Below are 20,494 nucleotides of genomic sequence, written 5' to 3' on the forward strand. Positions count from 1 at the left end.
CAACGGTAAGAGTAGCACTATCATATAGGAGGATTTTTATTTCTTCATTGTTTTTTTGCATAAGCAGCCCGGTTTGGGGAAAACTGAGGAGATTGAAATTTTCGACGAAGCCAATTTCGTGCATTAATAATTACAAAGAAACATATAATTTCTTTCTACTCAGACAAAAAATTACTTCAAATAAGATAGAGACGAGAGAGGATACCTGCTCTGTAGCAGAAGGGGCCCAGGGAGCTCGCTCCTACTCGCTAAGCTTGAACGCAATACACATGTGTACAAAGGAAGAAAACGGTGATGAGGCGTAGGAGGGCGCCAGGCGGCACGCACGACAAGAAATATGCTCATACATGACGTTCTTTAAGATATTGTTGATGAATTCGTCATAAATCTATGACGATTTCATCCGAGATTGTCGTAAGCCATTTGAGGGGATCAAATCTACATACAAATTACGAGGATGTGAGTCAAAAACGACGTAACCGCATAAGATGAGATCGTCATAACTTTTATGACGATTATAATAATGTCGTAACATGTTCTAACTATGTTGACATGTCACTCGTGGGTCCATTCTATCCCACCTCGTCCTAGTTTGTGAAGCAACATATTATTCTGTCATTCAAAAAAATCACGAAAAATTCTCATAAATAATTTTGATAATATATTCCTCAAATATGTGAAAACCCTTCCTTCCATAGTTCAAAAATAATTCAGCAACATTCATTTTCCTATTCTGTTCAGAATAGCACTTTGTGAAGTAAGTGCTATTTCTGTTTCTTTTATTACCCTCATATTTTTTGGGCACTCTTTTCTATCCAAATCATTGCCTCATGAAAACTTTCGTAACCATTTGACTAGTAAATCTTTCTTAGCAAATTTCCAAAGTTTGTGTTGAGCTAACAACCTTGTAAAGGAAGTACTAGATAGGAATGTCCTCATGAGTTGAATTTTTATCACATCTTCTATGTGCCCAAAACATAGCTCTCCTCAATATTTTAGCCCCATCTAACAATCCATGTGAGCTCATCACCCAATCTTTATTTCTGGTAATATTTTCAGTTTGTGAAGCAACTACATTTTATTGTGCTTTATAGTTGATGAAAATTTACCACGGAATAAAACTTACCATATAACGTCACTCCACCAAATTTTAGCTCATTTAATTCAGCCAATTTCCCTCAATATTTTCCCCAATATTATGTTCAGTAGAGAGCATTTTGAAGGAAGTAAAATTTTTGTTTATCCAAATTTTATGAAATTTTTACAGTGCCTTAATGTGTCCAAATTATCATCCTCCTCCAAATTTCAGCTCAATCCAATCATCTATGTGAGCCCAGTTTCAATTACCATTTTCTGTCCAGATTGACACATTGTGAAGGAAGTGTCACTTTGGCATGTCCAAATGGTATAATTTTTTTACAGTGCCTTCATATTCCCAAATTAACGTCATACACCTAATTTTAGCTCAATCCATTCATTCATTTGATCCCAGCTTCAACATCCATATTTCTGCACAATGTGTTACTTTGCAAAGCAAGTGCCATCTAGGTTCATCTATTTGAGTTAAAAATTGGCGACGAGAGTCTCCTTAGTGGATGATCATCCTTAGCCAAAATTTAGGCCCATTGTCTATGTTCATTACCCGCATCGCTAATCAAACACTTGGCTGCTAATTCATGTTTGAGCTTAGTTCAGTCTCCTAGTGATATTCTTCTATTGTATTATTCTTCCTAACACCTACCGACGGATTTTCCAACCCACCAGACATTCCTATTCCACCCAGAACGCATGGCAACGCAACGGTCAGGCGGTGACCATGCGGCTGGCATGCAAGTTCACGCGCTCTGGAGTTGGGGCCCTTGACCACCATCTAAACCTCGATGTCAAGCCACCACACCATTTATTTCTGATTAAATAGATACTTATGTACCTATAAATGATTTTTGGGGAAAATAAAGAGCAAACTATAATGCAGGTGCAGTTCAAATTTAACCCGCTTCTAACGGAATCAACATAAATTTGTCTTTTTCACGAGAGGTGGATAAAAGCTTTTAACACCCAACCATTTTGTCAATTGTACATTAAATATGGCCTAGTATTTTATAAAAATGATTTGGTCCAATTTTGAAACAAATATATGGTAGTTCCTTCACAAAAAAATTTCATTTTGGGCACTTGAAAAATGGAAAATAATTTTTACATACAAGGAATATGAAAAATTCCTTAATCAACATTGTTTGCCTTTCCAATATGCACCCTTGTGCATAATATTATATCATTTCAACAAACTATGTCATGAATATGGCCATAAGATTGATCATTTGGCTTGAAAGCCATGAATATTCACACATGATAGCCCATTTCTAAGAACACTTTTTAAAAATAATTGTCGTATTACAAGTTTATTATTTTTCCTCGTAAATTTGTCAAATGTAATGACACAATGCAATGGTTTTCCATTTTTTGTTTTTTTTGAATTTTTCATGGCCATTTCGAAATACGGTCAAAACAACACGTATGACCGTTCCTACCTAGTAGTTGAATCTTGGAAATATTTTGGTGTTTCTGTGATTAAATAGATACTTTTGTAACTAAAAATTATTTTTATAATAAATAAAGAGAAAACTATAAGGCAACTGTAGTTCAAATTTGACCCGCTTCCAACTGATTCAACGAAAAAATTGTCTTTTTCACGAGAGGTCGATAAAAGCTTTTGAACCCAACAATAAGGTTAATTGTACATTAAATATGTCCTATTATGTTAGAAAAATGATTTGGTACAATTTTGCGACAAATATATGGTAGGTCCTTCACAAAAAAAACTCATTTTGGGTACTCGGAAAATGGAAAATGAATTTTCCGTCCAAAGAAAATGAAACTTCCTTAGGCAACATTGTTTGCCATTCCAATACACACCCTTGTGCACAATACGAGATCATTTTAACAAACTGTGCCATGAATGTGGCCATAAGATTGACTATTTGGCTTGAAAGCCATGAATCTTCACACATGATAGCTCATTTCTAAGAACACTTTTTAAAAATAATTGTTATATTACAAGGTTAATATTTTACCTCATAACTTTGTCACATATAATTTCATAATGCGAAGGTTTTCCAGTTTTTCATTTTTTTTTCAATTTTTCATGTCTATTTCCAAATGCGGTCAAAAAGGCGGGTATGACCGTTCCTATCTAGTGGTTGAATCTTGGAAATTTTTTGGTGTTTCTCTCATGAAATAGATACTTGTGTACCTAGAAATCATTTTAGGGAAAAATAAAGAGCAAGCTATAATGCAGTTGCAGTACAAATTTGACCCGCTTCCATCAGATTCGACAAGCATTTGTCTTTTTCACGAGAGGTGGATAAAAGCTTTTCATAACCAACCATTTGGTGAATTCTCCATTAAATTTGGCTTGGTATTTTAGAAAATTGGGCCTGTCCAATTTTGCAACAAATATATGGTAGGTCCTTCACAAAAAAACTCATTTTGGGTACTTGAAAAATGGAAAATGAATTTTCCGTCCAAAGAAAATTAAAACTTCCTTAGGCAACATTGTTTGCCATTCCAATACGCACCCTTCTGCACAATATGAGATCATATGAACAAACTATGCCATGAAGGTGACCATAAGATTGATCATTTGGCTTAAAAGCCATGAATTTTCACACATGAGAGCTCACTTCTGAGAACACTTTTTAAAAATAATTGCCATCTTACAAGTTAATTATTTTTCGTGGTAACTTGGTGACATATGATGACACAACACGAAGGTTTTGCATTTATTTAATTTTTTTAATTTGAATTTCTTATGCCCGTTTCAAAATGCGGTCAAAATGCCGGGCATGACCGTTCTTAGTTATGGGTTAATTTTTTCCAAAAATTTGTTGGATCTCTGATTAAATGACTAATTCTATATCTAAAAATGATTTTTGGAAAAATTATGAGCAAACTATGATGCACCTCTAGTTCAAATTTGTCTCGATTCCTACGTAATCGACACAATTTTGTCTTTTTCACGAGAGGTGGATCAAAACTTTTGTTATCCAACCATTTGGTCAATTGTACATTGAATATGGCCTAGTATTTTAGAAAATTCATTTGGTCCAATTTTGCATCAAATATATTGTAGGTCCTTCATAAAAAAACTTATTTTGGGCACTCGAAAAATGGGAAATTGATTGTTCGTGCAATATATTACAATTTTGTGGTGTTTCTCTCATTAAATATATAATTACGTACCTAAAAATGATTTAGTCGTGCTATTTTGCAAAATATTTTTCATAGCTGCTTCAAAAAATTCCCCTGTTTTAGTACTTACAAACTATTTTAAATCATAAATTTTCTGAACCAATCATGGCTCTTCCCACGGACCACCCCACTATAAAAGATCTGAACCGTCCACACGAGAAAGATCCAACGTTTCTCATTCACCTCTGAGGTCTCACCAATCCAACCCAAACCCTAGCTGCCCCCTCTCATACTCGATCCAAATCTGGATCACTCTCCTCTGCCAGAGCAACCCAAGCAAAGTTTCCCCTCCCTCGTCTCCCCTCGATCCAATCTTCTATCCCCGACCTCGATCCCACCGTCGGCCACCTCCTCGCCGCCAACCCCCACCCTCTACCAACGCTGCCTCCTCTCCTCCCTCCCTCCAATCACTCTTCTTCCTCCTCCATAAGATCCGATCCACCAACCTTCTCCATGGCGCTCTCCGTGGAGAAGACCTCGTCGGGCCAGGACTACAAGGTCAAGGACCTCTCCTAGGCCGACTTCGGCCGCCACGAGATCGAGCTGGCCGAGGTGGAGATGCCCGGCCTCATGGCCTACCGCACCGAGTTCGACCCCTCGCAGCCCTTCAAGGGCGCCCGGATCTCCGGCTCGCTCCACATGACCAACCAGACCGCCGTGCTCATCGAGACCCGAAGAAGGGAGTGATGTGCCCTATTACTTAACTACAATATGTACACAAGAAAGGGTGTTGCTCAAAGCTGTTGTCAGCTGCTGCTATTACTTGTTCACTGGGTACCTATGTTGTAACTAAAACTCCACCAGTGCACACAAGGGGATACGGTTGGCACCGTGTCCCATGTTTAAACATGTTATATGTGTTGCTCGAGTTGAACTTTCTTTGCCTATAACATGACTTGATATCTGATGAAAGTGATCGATTTTGCTTTTTTGACATGACCAAAGGTTCACATTTGCAATGAGCAACCCATGATCCATGAGGATTTGTTAGCTATGAGGTTTTATTCTGAGAACTGTCCTCCACTGTTACAGAGGAGAGATTTTAGTCGGAAATCATACAGCCTGTGCTTATTTCTGATTTGAAATGTCAAGTTGAATTGAGGTACAAGGCTCAATATTAGGAGTTTGAGGTTTCTTGGAGTTGCTCTTTGGTTGTACCGTCGAATTTGTGCATATCATGTTGGCTTTTCTCTTTGTCCTTTTGGTTTCTCCTGAAATTGGTTCTAAAATGGATAAATCATATTTCAAATTGATCATCCATGGCTACCAGAGTGAAACTAGGAGAAAATAGAACAGTACATCAATCGGTGGTGTCAAAATTAATAGAGCAACCAATATCTTTAAACCTACTCGGTAAATGCAGAAAGACTAGTCCTTTGAGGTGAGAAAATCTATTGCCGTGTCACTTGTCAGGCGAAACTAAAATTTGTAAGGCCATGACAGCCTCCTCGCCTATGCCCATGCCATGCCTCGCGATGAAGAAAACAAGAAATAACTGTTATGTTTTTTCTGTTTGCATATGTATCGTTTCATTTCTCGTCACGTCCGAGGGCACACAATCAAAACCAGGGTTCCTATTCTGATGCCCCCACAATCATGGACAAATTCTTGGGTACCTATCTATTTTGGATACCTATCTGTTCAACCAATTGCATCTAGTACATGCCTTGGATTCTCTGTTACCTAGGAGCAAAACCGACACGAGCACCAGCTAAGCCATGATCCCTTGATCATGATGACGATTCGACAAATGGGAGGAGGTCCATAACCCATAGATATGAGAAGGAAAGCCTCAAAGGAAAAACACATGTAGCAAGGTTGAGGACAACAGGGAGAGAGTGCGTGATGAGAAATAACATCGCCCGAGCCATCGACAAAATCTCCACTATATGACCTCCCATCCTTGTGTTCTTCCATGCATAAATCTTGGTTATTGAGTATCTCATGCACAAACAGACCGAGGGGATCCCCTTTGTCAAAGCTTAATTCAACCATGTCGACAACCCCTTGATCTCATGGTAACAATGACATAAGGATAATGCTTTTATTTAGGTTGAATGTGGTGGTGAAGGAGGTTGGCGACATTAGGACAGTTGCTCGAGGGGTGCCAAAAGGTGCTAGTCCAAGTTGTGGGTAGCCATTTGCTTACTGAAACATGGATAAAAGCCGCATCGTAGTAAAGGAAAGGAAGAAGGTAGTTCCCCCCTCTTTGGCTCTTATCCCTCTACATAAACTTTGTACACTCCCTATGAAATAAGTACGTCTAGATTCTATGATAAAAAAAGGCTTCCATGCATGTCGAAATTGCCAGAATTTCAACATCTCAAATTCTTGGTATTAAAATATATGTTTTTTCATAACCTTAGAGAAACGAAATAAGGTTTGCTTATAATTTTGCATGGAGAAGTCTGACTCGTCCTTATCCTATGAGAAGAAATAAACACTTGAACATTAGACCGATAGAATATTCATTGATGACGATGGGAAAGGAAATAAACATGAAAGATATTTAATCTAAACATATCCAAAGCGGGTTGATAAGTTTGCCGGAACGACAATCGATCAAAACTGTGTTTCTTGCCTATTCCGTATACGGACAGCTTTCACACCAATAGCAGTTCATATTTTAGAATGAATACATGTACACATCAAGATAAGTCGTCAATAAATATTTACCTTTTCCATCCCTTAATCCAACTAGAGATTGGTACATGAAAGATACTATTATATATATGACCCCATATGTGGGTATCATCCAAAGATTTGTCGAGCAATCAAACAAGCACTCCAGTCTGCTACCACCACACCTATCCCACAACTTTTTAAACTCTTGTGTTTGAAATGGAGAATGTTGTAGTGTTGATTGTTGGTGCTGGACCAGCAGGCCTCTCAATAGCAGCATGCCTTAGCCAATTGTCAATTCCCTATGTCATCCTCGAGCGTGAGAGCTGTGGCGCGTCACTTTGGCGCAACCGTGCGTATGATCGCCTCAAGCTGCATCTTGCAAAGGAATTCTGTGAGTTGCCACACATGTCATACCCAGTAGATGCACCAACATACATACCAAAAGCCTTGTTTGTGAAGTACTTGGATGACTATGTTGAGCGTTCAAATATTCGCCCGAAGTATCACACTAGCGTGGAGGCATCCACATATGAGAATGATACAAAATGTTGGTCCATTGTTGCAAAAGACATGGCAAAGTGCACAACAATCAAGTTCACGGCAAAGTTTCTCGTTGTGGCAAGTGGTGAGAATAGTGCAGAGAATATTCCAATGATCCCTGGACTCCAAAGTTTTTCTGGTGAAATCATCCACTCCTCAAGCTACAAGTCAAGAAAGAGCTACTCTGGCAAGAATGTATTGGTAGTTGGATCTGGCAACTCCGGGATGGAAATTGCTTATGACCTTGCGACCCATGGTGCTAATACTTCCATTGTTATATGAAGCCAGGTATGTACATGCGTTACATATTTTCGTTGGGTATAGGGACACAATTCCTGTTATAGTTCCAACTGAAGGGATGCAATTTTTCAGTGTTATTATTAATAGAAAGTATTTCACATAATTGAAGGATGGACTGTTTTATATCTCACACAAATAACTATACAACTGAAGGGAGTACAAGACAAAAAAAGAACTCTTGAAAGAACATAATTCTATGAAATTTTATTTTATCATGCATGCTTCATAAGAGGTGTGACATGTTTTGTGGTTGCAGATCCATGTAATGACGAAGAAATTAATTCGGTTTGGAATGGCACTTGCTCACCGTCTACCACTAAATCTAGTGGATAATATCCTTGTGATCGGTGCAAATTTCATATTTGGAGATCTATCGAGGCATGGCATCTAAAGGCCAAAAATGGGTCCGATGGCCCTCAATTCAAAAACTGGCAGATCCACAGTGATTGATGTTGGGACGGTTGGTTTAATAAAAAAAGGCTTAATAGAAGTGAGTATATCCTTGAAATGATATAAATTTGTAGTCTATGTTGATTTGATATGCCAAATTATCAATAATTCATCTACCTCTTATAGGTTCAAGGGTGCACTAATAAGATCTTTGGCAACATAGTTGAATTTAAATGCGGTAAAAAAATCTTCTTTGACATGATTGTATTTGCAACCGGATACAAAAGCACGACAAATATATGGCTCAAGGTAATACTTTTGATGTTCGAATGTGTTTGGGTTTGTTTTCCTCATGTAATGATTGTTAAATCAACTAACAAGCTCTATGTTATTTTTGAGTCCAGAATGGTGAGAGCATGTTAAATGACAATGGATCGTCCATCAAAGAATATCCAAATCATTGGAAAGGTGAAAATGGCCTCTACTGTGCTGGGTTAGCGAGGAGAGGATTGGCTGGTATTGCAGCACATGCCAAGAATATCGCCAATCTATGATAGGCTCCATGTCGAGCTAAATCATCTTCTACATGTAGTTTACTAGGGCAAGTGTCCTACTTGATTGATTTTTGTTTATGGAAGGTTCATATGTGGCATGGATAAGTTGTACTATTATACTATAATGAAGGACTCTGTACTCTTATTATCCAAAGAGTTTTGTTGCTTTTGTTTAACTTTCATTTGTTTATCGTATTTTTACCTGAATTTATATATGCAAAAAGCATGCACTTAGTACTGTATTATATATCTATACCAAAAGCTCCCGTGGCATGTTTACCCCAACAACCTACGACCGCACGAGGAGGTAATCACATCAGGCCCAGATTACTGCATTGTTCACTACATCGATTATAGGTACTTACTGTAGTGCTATTGAGTCCTAGAATGGTATTAGTCATGAACCTATGTACCTACATGACCTAGCCGGCATATTATAAATCTTTAACAAAGGCTGCTCCCAGTTCTTCCTTGCTGCAAGCAACTGCTTAAAAATACTTTGGTAACACCATAATACTCACCTCGTCCGAAAATATTTCCCCGACAAATTTTTCTGGATGGAGGGAGTACTACGTAATCTGGAGGAATGTTATATATGGTCAGAAGTTAGTGAGATTTGGCTGCTAGTGGAGAATGTTAACTGTATCGCAAATAACATGAATAGTGCACTTTTCCCGGTGTTTGAATTATCACAAGAACTTTACATGGTAGCGTGATAGTGAGCCAATTAGCAAATGAACTTAACATCAGTGTCACTGCTACTCTCAGATGATATATGCAATGTGAATGATGGAAGGACAAGCCATCATTACTGGCAAGTCAACATCCCATCAGGAGTTGTAGTTACCATTGGTCAAATCTATAACCTGTTAGTATGAGCATCGTTTTAGTAAGATAATGGGGGAAATTGCACAAGAAAAGAAAACAAAAGGCACCGTTCGATATACATTAGTTCACTACACATTGGAATTCGTTTGTATTTTGGCATGAGCATTTACCTTGTCGGCCTAAGAATTGGGGCTACATTGGAAGAGATAGGAAAATAGCGTAACAAAATTAGAAACTAAAATAAGTTCGTCAAGAAAAGAAACTAAAAGCAAATGCATATGGAAACACTAGAATCAAGGGAAGCCTATATATGGCAACAAAGATCCAGTTGTATCTGGCTATGTTGACCAATTTGAAGCCTCCAAAAAAATCTGTAGAACCCTTGAAGCAATTTGTAAGCATGTTATAATAGCCCCTGTATCATAAATAGTAAATCATTAAGGTATCCAATAAGAGCATTGACTTTTGTAAGAGAGGGTATTTCAAGTACAAGTACAAAGGTGAAATAATATCGTGCTAACTTTCAGTCCCTTAATTAGAAATTCTACAGGTTAAAAAATCTGAAATTATTTTACCTACCCACTTCTCGCTGGAAGGTGGTGAAATTCTTCTAGTGTGAAGAGATGAAAAGAAGATAAAACTCCACATTCATAAATAGAAACTCCATGTAGTACTGCACAAGTAGTTAGTATGTCAGATCTTATTTTATTCAACGCTAGGATACTCAATTTGATGTGACATGGAGTGCTTCATATACAATTGCAAATGGTAAGAGTTGGATTGATAAACTTTTATATTCAACAGGTCATCTATGCTTAACAAGTTGCACAGAGTAACACTATCATATAGGAGGAGAATGAGGAGAATGAAATTTGCTATGAAGCCAATTTAGTGCATTAATAATTACAAAGAAAGATATAATTTCTTTCTACTCAGACAAAAAAATTACTGCATGTCAGATAGACACGAGAGATGATACCTGCTCTGTAGCAGAAGGGGCCCAGGGAGCTTGCTCCTACTCGCCGAGCTTGAACGCAATACACATGTGTACAAAGGAAGACAACAATGATGAGGCGTAGGAGGGCGCCAGGCGGCACGCACTACAAGAAATATGCTCATACATGACGTTCTTTAAGATGTCGTTGATCAATTCGTCATAAATCTATGATGATTTTATCCGAGATTGTCGTAAGCCATTTGAGGGGATCAAATCTACATATAAATTACGACGATGTGAGTCAAACACGTCGTAACCGCATAAGATGAGATCGTCATAACTTTTATGACGATTATAAAAATGTCGTAACATGTTCTAACTATGTTGACATGTCACTCGTGGGTCCATTCTATCCCACCTCATCCTAGTTTGTGAAACAACCTAATATTCTGTCATTCCAAAAATCTCGAAAAATTCTCATAAATACTTTTGATCATATATTCCTCAAATATGTGAAAACCCTTCCTTCCATAGTTCAAAAATAATTCAGCAACATTCATTTTCCTATTCTGTTCAGAATAGCACTTTGTGAAGTAAGTGCTATTTCTATTTCTTTTATTACCCTCATATCTTTTGGGCACTCTTTACTATCAAAATCATTTTCTCATGAAAACTTTCATAACCATTTGACTAGTAAATCTTTGCTAGCAAATTTCCAAAGTTTGTGTTCAGCTAACAACCTTGTAAAGGAAGTACTAGATAGGAATATCCCATGAGTTGAATTTTTTCTACATCTTCTATGCGCCCAAAACATAGCTCTCCACAAAATTTTAGCCCCATCTAACAATCCATGTGAGCTCATCATCCAATCTTTATTTCTGGTAATATTTTCAGTTTGTGAAGCAACTCCATTTTATAGTGCTTTATAGTTGATGAAAATTTACCACGGAATAAAACTTACCATATAACCTCACTCCACCAAATTTTAGCTCATTTAATTCAGCCAATTTCCCTCAATATTTTCCCCAATATTATGTTCAGTAGAGAGCATTGTGAAGGAAGTACAATTTTTGTTTACCCAAATTTTATGAAATTTTTACAGTGCCTTAATGTGTCCAAATTATCCTCCTCCTCCAAATTTCAGCTCAATCCAATCATCTATGTGAGCCCAGTTTCAATTGCCATTTTCTGTCCAAATTGGCACATTGTGAAGGAAGTGTCACTTTTGCATGTCCAAATGGTATAATTTTTTAGAGTGCCTTCATATTCCCAAATTAACGTCATACACCAAATTTTAGCTCAATCCATTCATTCATTTGATCCGAGCTTCAACATCCATATTTCTACACAATATGTTACTTTGCAAAGCAAGTGCCATCTAGGTTCTTCCATTTGAGTTCAAAATTTGCCACGAGAGTCTCCTTAGTAGATGATCATCCTCAGCCAAAATTTAGGCCCATTGTCTATGTTCAGTACCCGCACCGCTAATCAAACACTTGGCTGCTAATTCATGCTTGAGCTTAGTTCAGTCTCCTCGTGAGATTCTCCTATTGTATTCTTCTTCCTAACACCTATCGAGGGATTGTCCAACCCACCAGACATGCCTATTCTACCCAGAACGCATGGCAACACAATGGTTAGGTGGTGACCATGCGGCTAGCATGCAAGTTCACGCGCTCTGGAGTTGGGGCCCTCAACCACCATCCAAACCTCGATGTCAAGCCACCAGACCATGTATTTCTGATTAAGTAAATACTTATGTACCCATAAATGATTTTTGGGAAAAATAAAGAGCAAACTATAATGCAGTTGCAGTTCAAATTTAACCCGCTTACAACGGAATCGACATAAATTTGTCTTTTTCACGAGAGGTGGATAAACGCTTTCAACACCCAACCATTTTTTAATTGTACATTAAATATGGCCTAGTATTTTATAAAAATGATTTGGTCCAATTTTGAAACAAAATATGGTAGGTCCTTCACAAAAAAATTCATTTTGGGCACTTTAAAAATGGAAAATATTTTTTACATACAAGAAAATATGAAAAATACCTTAATCAACATTGTTTGCCATTCCAATATGCACCCTTGTGCATAATATTATGTCATTTCAACAAACTATGTCTTGAATGTGGCCATAAGATTGATCATTTGGCCTGAAAGCCATGAATATTCACACATGTTAGCCCATTTCTAAGAACACTTCTTAAAAATAATTGTCGTATTACAAGTTTATTATTTTTCCTAGTAACTTTGTCACATATAATGACACAATGCAATGGTTTTCCATTTTTCTGATTTTTGTTTGAATTTTTCATGGCCTTTTGAAAATACGATCAAAACTGCGGGTATGACCGTTCCTACCTAGTGGTTGAATCTTGGAAATATTTTGGTGTTTCTCTGATTAAATAGATACTTTTGTAACTAAAAATGATTTTTGGAATAAATAAAGAGAAAACTATAAGGCAACTATAGTTCAAATTTGACCCGCTTCCAACTGATTCAACGAAAAATCTGTCTTTTTCACGAGAGGTCGATAAAAGCTTTTAACATCCAACCATTAGGTGAATTGTACATTAAATATGTCATATTATGTTTTAAAAATGATTTGGTACAATTTTGCAACAAATATATGGTAGGTCCTTCACAAAAAAACTCATTTTCGATACTCGAAAAATGGAAAATGAATTTTCCATCCAAAGAAAAGGAAAACTTCCATAGGCAACATTGTTTGCCATTCCAATACACACCCTACTGCACAATACGAGATCATTTTATAAAACTATGCCATGAATGTGGCCATAAGATTGATCATTTCGCTTGAAAGCATTGAATCTTCACACATGATAGCTCATTTCTAAGAACACTTTAAAAAAATAATTGTCATATTACAAGGTTATTATTTTACCTTGTAACTTTGTCACATATAATGTCACAATGCGAAGGTTTTCCCATTTTTTGATTTTTTTTCAATTTTTCATGTCTATTTCCAAATGCGGTCAAAAAGGCAGGTATGACCGTTCCTAGCTAGTGACTGAATCTTTGAATTTTTTGGTGTTTCTCTGATGAAATAGATACTTGTGTACCTAGAAATGATTTTAGGGAAAAATAAAGAGCAAGCTATAATGCAGTTGCGGTTCAAATTTGACCCGCTTCGAGCTGAGTCGACGAGCATTTGTCTTTTTCACGAGAGATGGATAAAAGCTTTTCACACCCAACCATTTGCTGAATTGTCCATTAAATTTGGCCTGGTATTTTAGAAAATTGGGTTGGTCCAATTTTGCGACAAATATATGGTAGGTCCTTCACAAAAAAACTCATTTTGGGTACTCGAAAAATGGAAAATGAATTTTCGGTCCAAAGAAAATTAAAACTTCCTTAGGCAACATTGTTTGCCATTCCAATACGCACCCTTCTGCACAATATGATATCATTTGAACAAACTATGCCATGAATGTGGCCATAATAATGATCATTTGGCTTAAAAGCCATGAATCTTCACACACGAGAGCTCACTTCTGAGAACACTTTTTTAAAATAATTGCCATCTTACAAGTTTATTATTTTTCATGGTAGCTTGGTCACATATGATGACACAACACGAAGGTTTTGCATTTATTTGATTTTTTTTTGAATTTCTTATGCCCGTTTCAAAATGCGGTCAAAACGCCGCGCATGACCGTTCATAGTTATGGATTAAATTTATCCAAAAAATTGTTGGATCTCTGATTAAATGACTACTTCTATATCTAAAAATGATTTTTGGAAAAAATTATGAGCAAACTATGAGGCACCTCTAGTTCAAATTTGTCTCGATTCCTACGGAATCAGCACAATTTTGTCTTTTCACGAGAGGTGGATCAAAACTTTTGTTATCCAACCATTTGGTCAATTGTTCATTAAATATGGCCTAGTATTTTAGGAAATTCATTTGGTCCAATTTTGCATCAAATATATTGTAGGTCCTTCACAAAAAAAACTTATTTTGGGCACTCAAAAAATGGGAAATTGATTTTTCGTGTAATATATTACAATTTTCTGGTGTTTCTCTCATTAAATATATAATTATGTACCTAAAAATGATTTAGTCGTGCTATTTTGCAAAATATTTTTGATAGCTGCTTCACAAAATTCCCCTAGTTTTAGTACTTACAAACTATTTTTAATCATAAATTTTCTGAACCAATCGTGGCTCTTCCCACGGACCACCCCACTATAACCGATTTGAACCGTCCACACCCAAAAGATCGAACGTTTCTCATTCACGTGTCAGGTTTCAGCAATCCAACCCAAACCCTAGCAAGCCCCTCTCCTTGCTCGATCCAGATCCGTATCACTCTCCTCTGCCGCCGCAACCCAACCAAAGTTTCCCCTCCCTTGTCTCCCCTCGATCCAATCTTCTATCATTGACCCCAATCCCACCGCCAGCCACCTCCTCGCCACCGACCCCCACCCTCTACCATTGCCGCCTCCTCTCCTCCCTCCCTCCAATCACTCTTCTTCCTCCTCCACCAGATTCGATCCACCAACCTTCTCCATGGCGCTCTCCGTGGAGAAGTGCTCGTCGGGTCGGGAATACAAGGTCAAGGACCTCTCCCAGGCCTACTTTGGCCGCCTCGAACTCGAGCTGGCCGAGGTGGAGATGCCCGGCCTCATGGCCTGTCGCACCGAGTTCGGCCCCTCGCAGCCCTTCAAGGGCGCCCGGATCTCCGACTCGCTCCACATGACCATCTAGACCGCCGTGCTCATCGAGATCGGCGTCGCGCTCGTGCTGCTACAACATCTTCTCCACCGAAGACCACGCCGTCGCTTCCATCGCGCGTGACTCGGCCGCTGTCTTTGCATGGAAGGGCAAGACCCTCGAGGAGTACTGGTGGTGCACCGAGCGCTACCTCAACTGGGGCGCCGACGGCGGCCCCGACCTCATCGTCGACGACGGCGGTGACTCCACGCTGCTCATCCACGAGGGCGTAAGGCCGAGGAGGAGTTCGAGAAGTCCGGCAAGGTCCCTGATCCGGAGTCCATCGACAACCCTGAGTTCAAGACCGACGCCAGCAAGTACCGCAAGATGAAGGAGAGGCTCGTCGGTGTCTCCCAGGAGACCACCACCGGCGTCAAGAGGCTCTACCAGATGCAGGAGTACGACACCCTCCTCTTCCCTGCCATCAACGTCAACAACTCCGTCAGCAAGAGCAAGGTATACCTCCTTCTCTGGTTCCCATTTTCCATTTCAGATTTGATGCTCCCTGTCAGCGAGTTTATACTTGTTAGTAGTATTGTTGTAGTACATGTTTATGTTGTAGATCTGAAATTTTAATATTTAGATCTCGTTGTTGCCTATTTTAGATGATGCTTCATGGTGTGGTAAAGCAACAGTGGAGTACTAGACTTGGATCTGTATCTTTTTTTCTTCAGGTTTGGTGCTTGTTACGCTAGTTGTGTACTAACTAACTAATCATAGGTGTCGACCACCTGTATTCTGTATAACTATTTTAGATTTGCTTCTGGTTTCAAACTGAATATGCAGCTAAAATATGCTACTTTTTGTGAAGATGTTGTGAAGTTTCTAGCATCTAGTAGCAGGAAGGAATGCACGTAGCTAGCTATGTAGAATCAGTACCAAATGAACTACCAAAATGCTATTTTTGATTTCTCTAAGTTGGTCTGATGCATTGCAATTTAGTTGTCCTGTCTTACTTTTTTTTCTATGCATACAGTTGTTCTTCATTTGTTACTAGTATCACATCATTTTTCCTGTTTGACGTGTATGAGTATCGCAGTACTGCTTGTGATGCTGTCATGAAAGCTCTTACCGGAGATGGAAGTTGAGGAAACTACAAAGAGGGAACAGTTGTTATCTGAAATAACGAATCTACTTGTGCCTTCTCAAATGGCAAAGTTAAAGGTGCTCAATGCGGAAAATACAAACATGTATCACTTATTGATTGATTTGTTGGTTGTCTGCTAAATAAAATTGGATTTGCTGCTCTTTCAGGCTCAGATAGAGATGATTGCAGGAGAGTCTACTTGTAGGATGACAAGTTGTCGCATCTCGAGCATGTCTCATAGGAGAGTGGAATGAAGTCCATTGTAGTGACAATAACAGATGTGTCATTGTTCGATTGTGTAATTCTGTTTGTTTTTGCTATATTCCTGTGTAAGGAAATGTATTTAGGAGATGACTTATTGTGTTATGTAAACTGGGAGATGTATTATGTGATGTTATATGATGGATGATTTTAATTCGACTTGGAGTTTTCTTGATTTGAATATGAAATAGTGTTGGAGTTAATATTGGACAAATAATATGGTTGAAAAGGCCCAAAAAATAGAAATGAAACAAAGTTCTGGAACAAAAAGTTGCTGAATTCAAAAATGAAAAAAGACCAAAACTGAAAACTGAACCAAATGTATTTGGGCACTAAAAGACCAGGGCCCAAATTATAATGATACAAATTTTTTGAAAGAATACTAGAAGTGGCTCTAAATAGGCTAAGGCCCAAAAAGAAGCCCAATAAGAAAAAGCCCAAAAAATAAAACCAGCCCATGTGATCAATTGAAATGGGTTGGGCTGATTTCAACCATGACGTTTTGATTTCGTCATAATTTTGCCATGTAGGACTACCACGTAGGACTGGGTTAGATTTCCTACGATGATTTAGGATTGTCGTAAAGGTTATGACGATCCAGGAATCGTCATAAAAGTTACGACGATTTCGATCAAAATGTCGTTGCTGTTAGTTTTTGATGCTTTGTTTTCGACGCTTAGTTTTTTGTCGTTAGATCGTCGTAAATTAAAAACCGTGACGATGTAGTGACGAAAATATAGTGCCGTGTATTAGCATATTTCTTGTAGTGACGGTGAGAGCAAACCCGATCCGTATGGTTGGATCGAGGCAAATACGATATGAGAGAGATCAGCGACATCGACATGAGAAATCTGCCGAGATTGGCTACATTAAGAAGATGGAAGATGTACATTCTCGGGTGGGTGCATGGGGAGCCCGAGGTCGAAGACTATCCGTAGTAGGAAGTAACTTAGAGTAATAACATTCATGTGTTACTAGTCTATAGTCGAGAATAACATATGTGTATTGTCATGCAACACTTCATTTATTAGATGGTAGACTCATCTTATCTTGGTATGTGTGATGTTACTCATAGTGTGAGTAACATATTATGTTACCACATACCTCTCTTTCCTCATTAATTACTTGCCACATCATCTATTTTGCCTAGATATGTGTATTGTTACTATTTAAGGTACTCCCATTATAGGTAGTCGAAGGAGGTGGGCTCATCATCACACTCGAAAGGAGGAGGGAGAGGACTTGGCATGGGGGCGATAATGCCAAGAAACAGAGGAAGAAGAGGGATAGACAAGCGTAGGCCAAGAAAGTTCACCTTTTGTCCTTCAACTTTACTGAAATTACCAATAATATCACCTTTCATCCTAAATATTTTGTTTGGTCTAAAATAAATTCTCATTTTTCACAAACAAGGTTTCATGATTTCATGCTTGCACAGACACAAAAATGCATGCTGTCGGGACTGAACATGGTCAAAGTTCCGAGTTGAGGCGATGGTCGAACCCAACCTAATTGAATCCCGAAATTTCATGGGGCTAACTTTCAGTGGTCACTCTAGCTATTAGATATTGATAGAAAACTTAATTATTGTCGCGAGAGGGATGATAGAAGGACGATCATTGTGTCATCGAGTTGGTGACAGATGAAGGATAGATGATTGAAACATCCAACAGGGTGGGGATGGTGAGACGGTCACCGTCAAGCTTGTGGAGCACGAGCATCTTGGCAAGAAAGACTAGGACAATGAGGTGGTCGCCACCAGACTAGTGTCACACAAGCATCCCAACAGGGTGAATGGGTAAAACAAGGAGGACCGTAGCTACCCCATTAAGCTAGTGTACAACGACCTTGGACACATGTTGTGAGAGGAGGACATTGTGCCTTAGGGTTGTGGAAGACACGAGTCATGGCGGGACGAACATGGATGGCACACATGACAAACACATCGACAAGGCCGTTGTGGCATCAAGCTAGATGCTTTCGAGTGAGGGCTGATATCTACTACCCAATTTTATTCTTGTAGACGTTGTTGGGCCTCCAAGTATAGAGTTTTGTAGGACAACAACAAATTTCCCTCAAGTGGATGACCCAAGGTTTATCAATCTTTGAGAGGTGTAGGATGAAGATGGAGTCTCTCAAACAACCATGCAATCAAATACAAGAAATCTATTGTGTCCCCAACACACCCAATACAATGGCAAATTGTATAGGTGCACTAGTTCGGCAACGAGATGGTGACACAAGTGCAATATTGATAGTAGATATAGGTTTTTGTAATATTAAAACATAAAAACAGCAAGAAAGCAAGTGGAAAACTGCGAGCAAAATGTTGTATAAATGCTAGGGAATAAGACCTAGGGTTCATACTTTCACTAGTGCAATCTCTAAACAATGCTAACATAATAGAATCATATGATCATACCTCAACGTGCGATAAAGAATCACTCCAAAGTTCATATCTAGCAGAGAACATAAGATGAAATTATAGTAGGTAGTAGAACCACCTCAAAGTTATAGTTTCCAACCAATCTATTGGGATATTCCTATACGTGTCACAAACAGCCTTAGAGTTTGTACTAGAATAACACCTATGATACATATCAATCAACCCTAACGTTACCTAGATACTCCAATGTCACCAAAAGTATCCGTGGGTTAATTATTCGACATGCACCAAACAATTTCAGATTCATCATATTCAATCCAACACAAAGAACTTTGAAGAGTACCCCAAGATTTCTATCGGAGAAAGTAGGAGAAGACCATTTATCAACCCCAATGCATACATTACAACATTGTCACCACGCGAATCCGCAAGTTGAGTACCAATACATACAAGTGATCTCAAATCCAATATTCAATTCAACATAAAAAAAATCTCAAAGGGAAGATTCAATTCATCACATCGAGATAGCAAGGGACAAACACCATATGATCCGACTATATTAACAAAGCCCGTGATACATCAAGATCGTGACATCTCAAGAACACGAGAGAGAGAGAGAGAGAGAGAGAGCACTAGTAGAAAAAGGGCCCTTTGTCCCGGTTCGTAAGGGCCTTCTGTCCCGGTTTTGGAACCGGGACTAAAAGGTCGTTACTAATACCCTTGGCCTTTAGTCCCGGTTCTTACACGAACCGAGACAGATGGGCCTCCACGTGGCTGGTGCGGCGAGCCCGGGCAGGGGGGCCTTTAGTCCCGGCTGGTGACACCAACCGGGACCAAAAGGCATCCACGCGTAAGCATTTCAAGTGATGGTTTTTTTGAAGGGGGGGGGGGGGGTTAGGGGGTTTTGGGGGGTTAATTTAGGTGTTTCATATATTGTGTTAGCTAGCTAATGAATAGATAGAAGTGTCCTCTCTTATCTCCATGCTTGGTCGATGCTGCATACTATACGTATAGAGAGGACTAGACACGCTAGCTAGTAAGCAAATGAAGGAAACAGAAGATCCTCATGAACATATGCATACAAAGAGAAGTGATATCGACCACCTCTCCTTCTCTGAGAGATTGGTCGAACAACAAGTTCTCGTATATCTATCTGACGCTACTGGCTACATATATACAATATAATTATCTCTTACGATATAATCTCCTAATTAAAATTCAACTCATTAGGGTTCACATGGTATTCTCCGTCTTTAGCGATCACGTGGTCAAGAAAGAATGCCGCCAATTCCTCTTGAATTCCTCGCATACGATCTGTTGGTAGGAGTTCATTCCGCATCCGATATATCTAATTTGAAGAAGGGGGTCAATACATATATATGATTAAATGAAACTGAACACAAATGATGGTAATAAAATAAATTTGTGAATATTATTATTTACGCACGTCATATTGTTCGTCAGAGTAGCCCCGCTCACAGGTCATGTGGCGGATGGACTCGCAAATGTAGTATCCACAGTAATCAGTCCCTGGTTCCTGCCACAACCACTTTACAAGAAATAGAGGTCAATCAAACTGATAGTTAGCAAGC

The 20,494-nt window shown here is 38.7% G+C and overlaps 2 pseudogenes; both read left to right on the forward strand.

The window, feature by feature from the left end:
- Positions 1-7,092: 7,092 nt before the first annotated feature.
- Positions 7,093-8,660, forward strand: LOC123408177 (annotated as a pseudogene).
- Positions 8,661-14,964: 6,304 nt separating this feature from the next.
- On the forward strand, positions 14,965-16,026 carry LOC123408178 (annotated as a pseudogene).
- Positions 16,027-20,494: the final 4,468 nt, after the last annotated feature.

Source organism: Hordeum vulgare, chromosome 7H (genome assembly GCF_904849725.1).
Source record: "Hordeum vulgare subsp. vulgare chromosome 7H, MorexV3_pseudomolecules_assembly, whole genome shotgun sequence".
NCBI lineage: Eukaryota > Viridiplantae > Streptophyta > Magnoliopsida > Poales > Poaceae > Hordeum > Hordeum vulgare.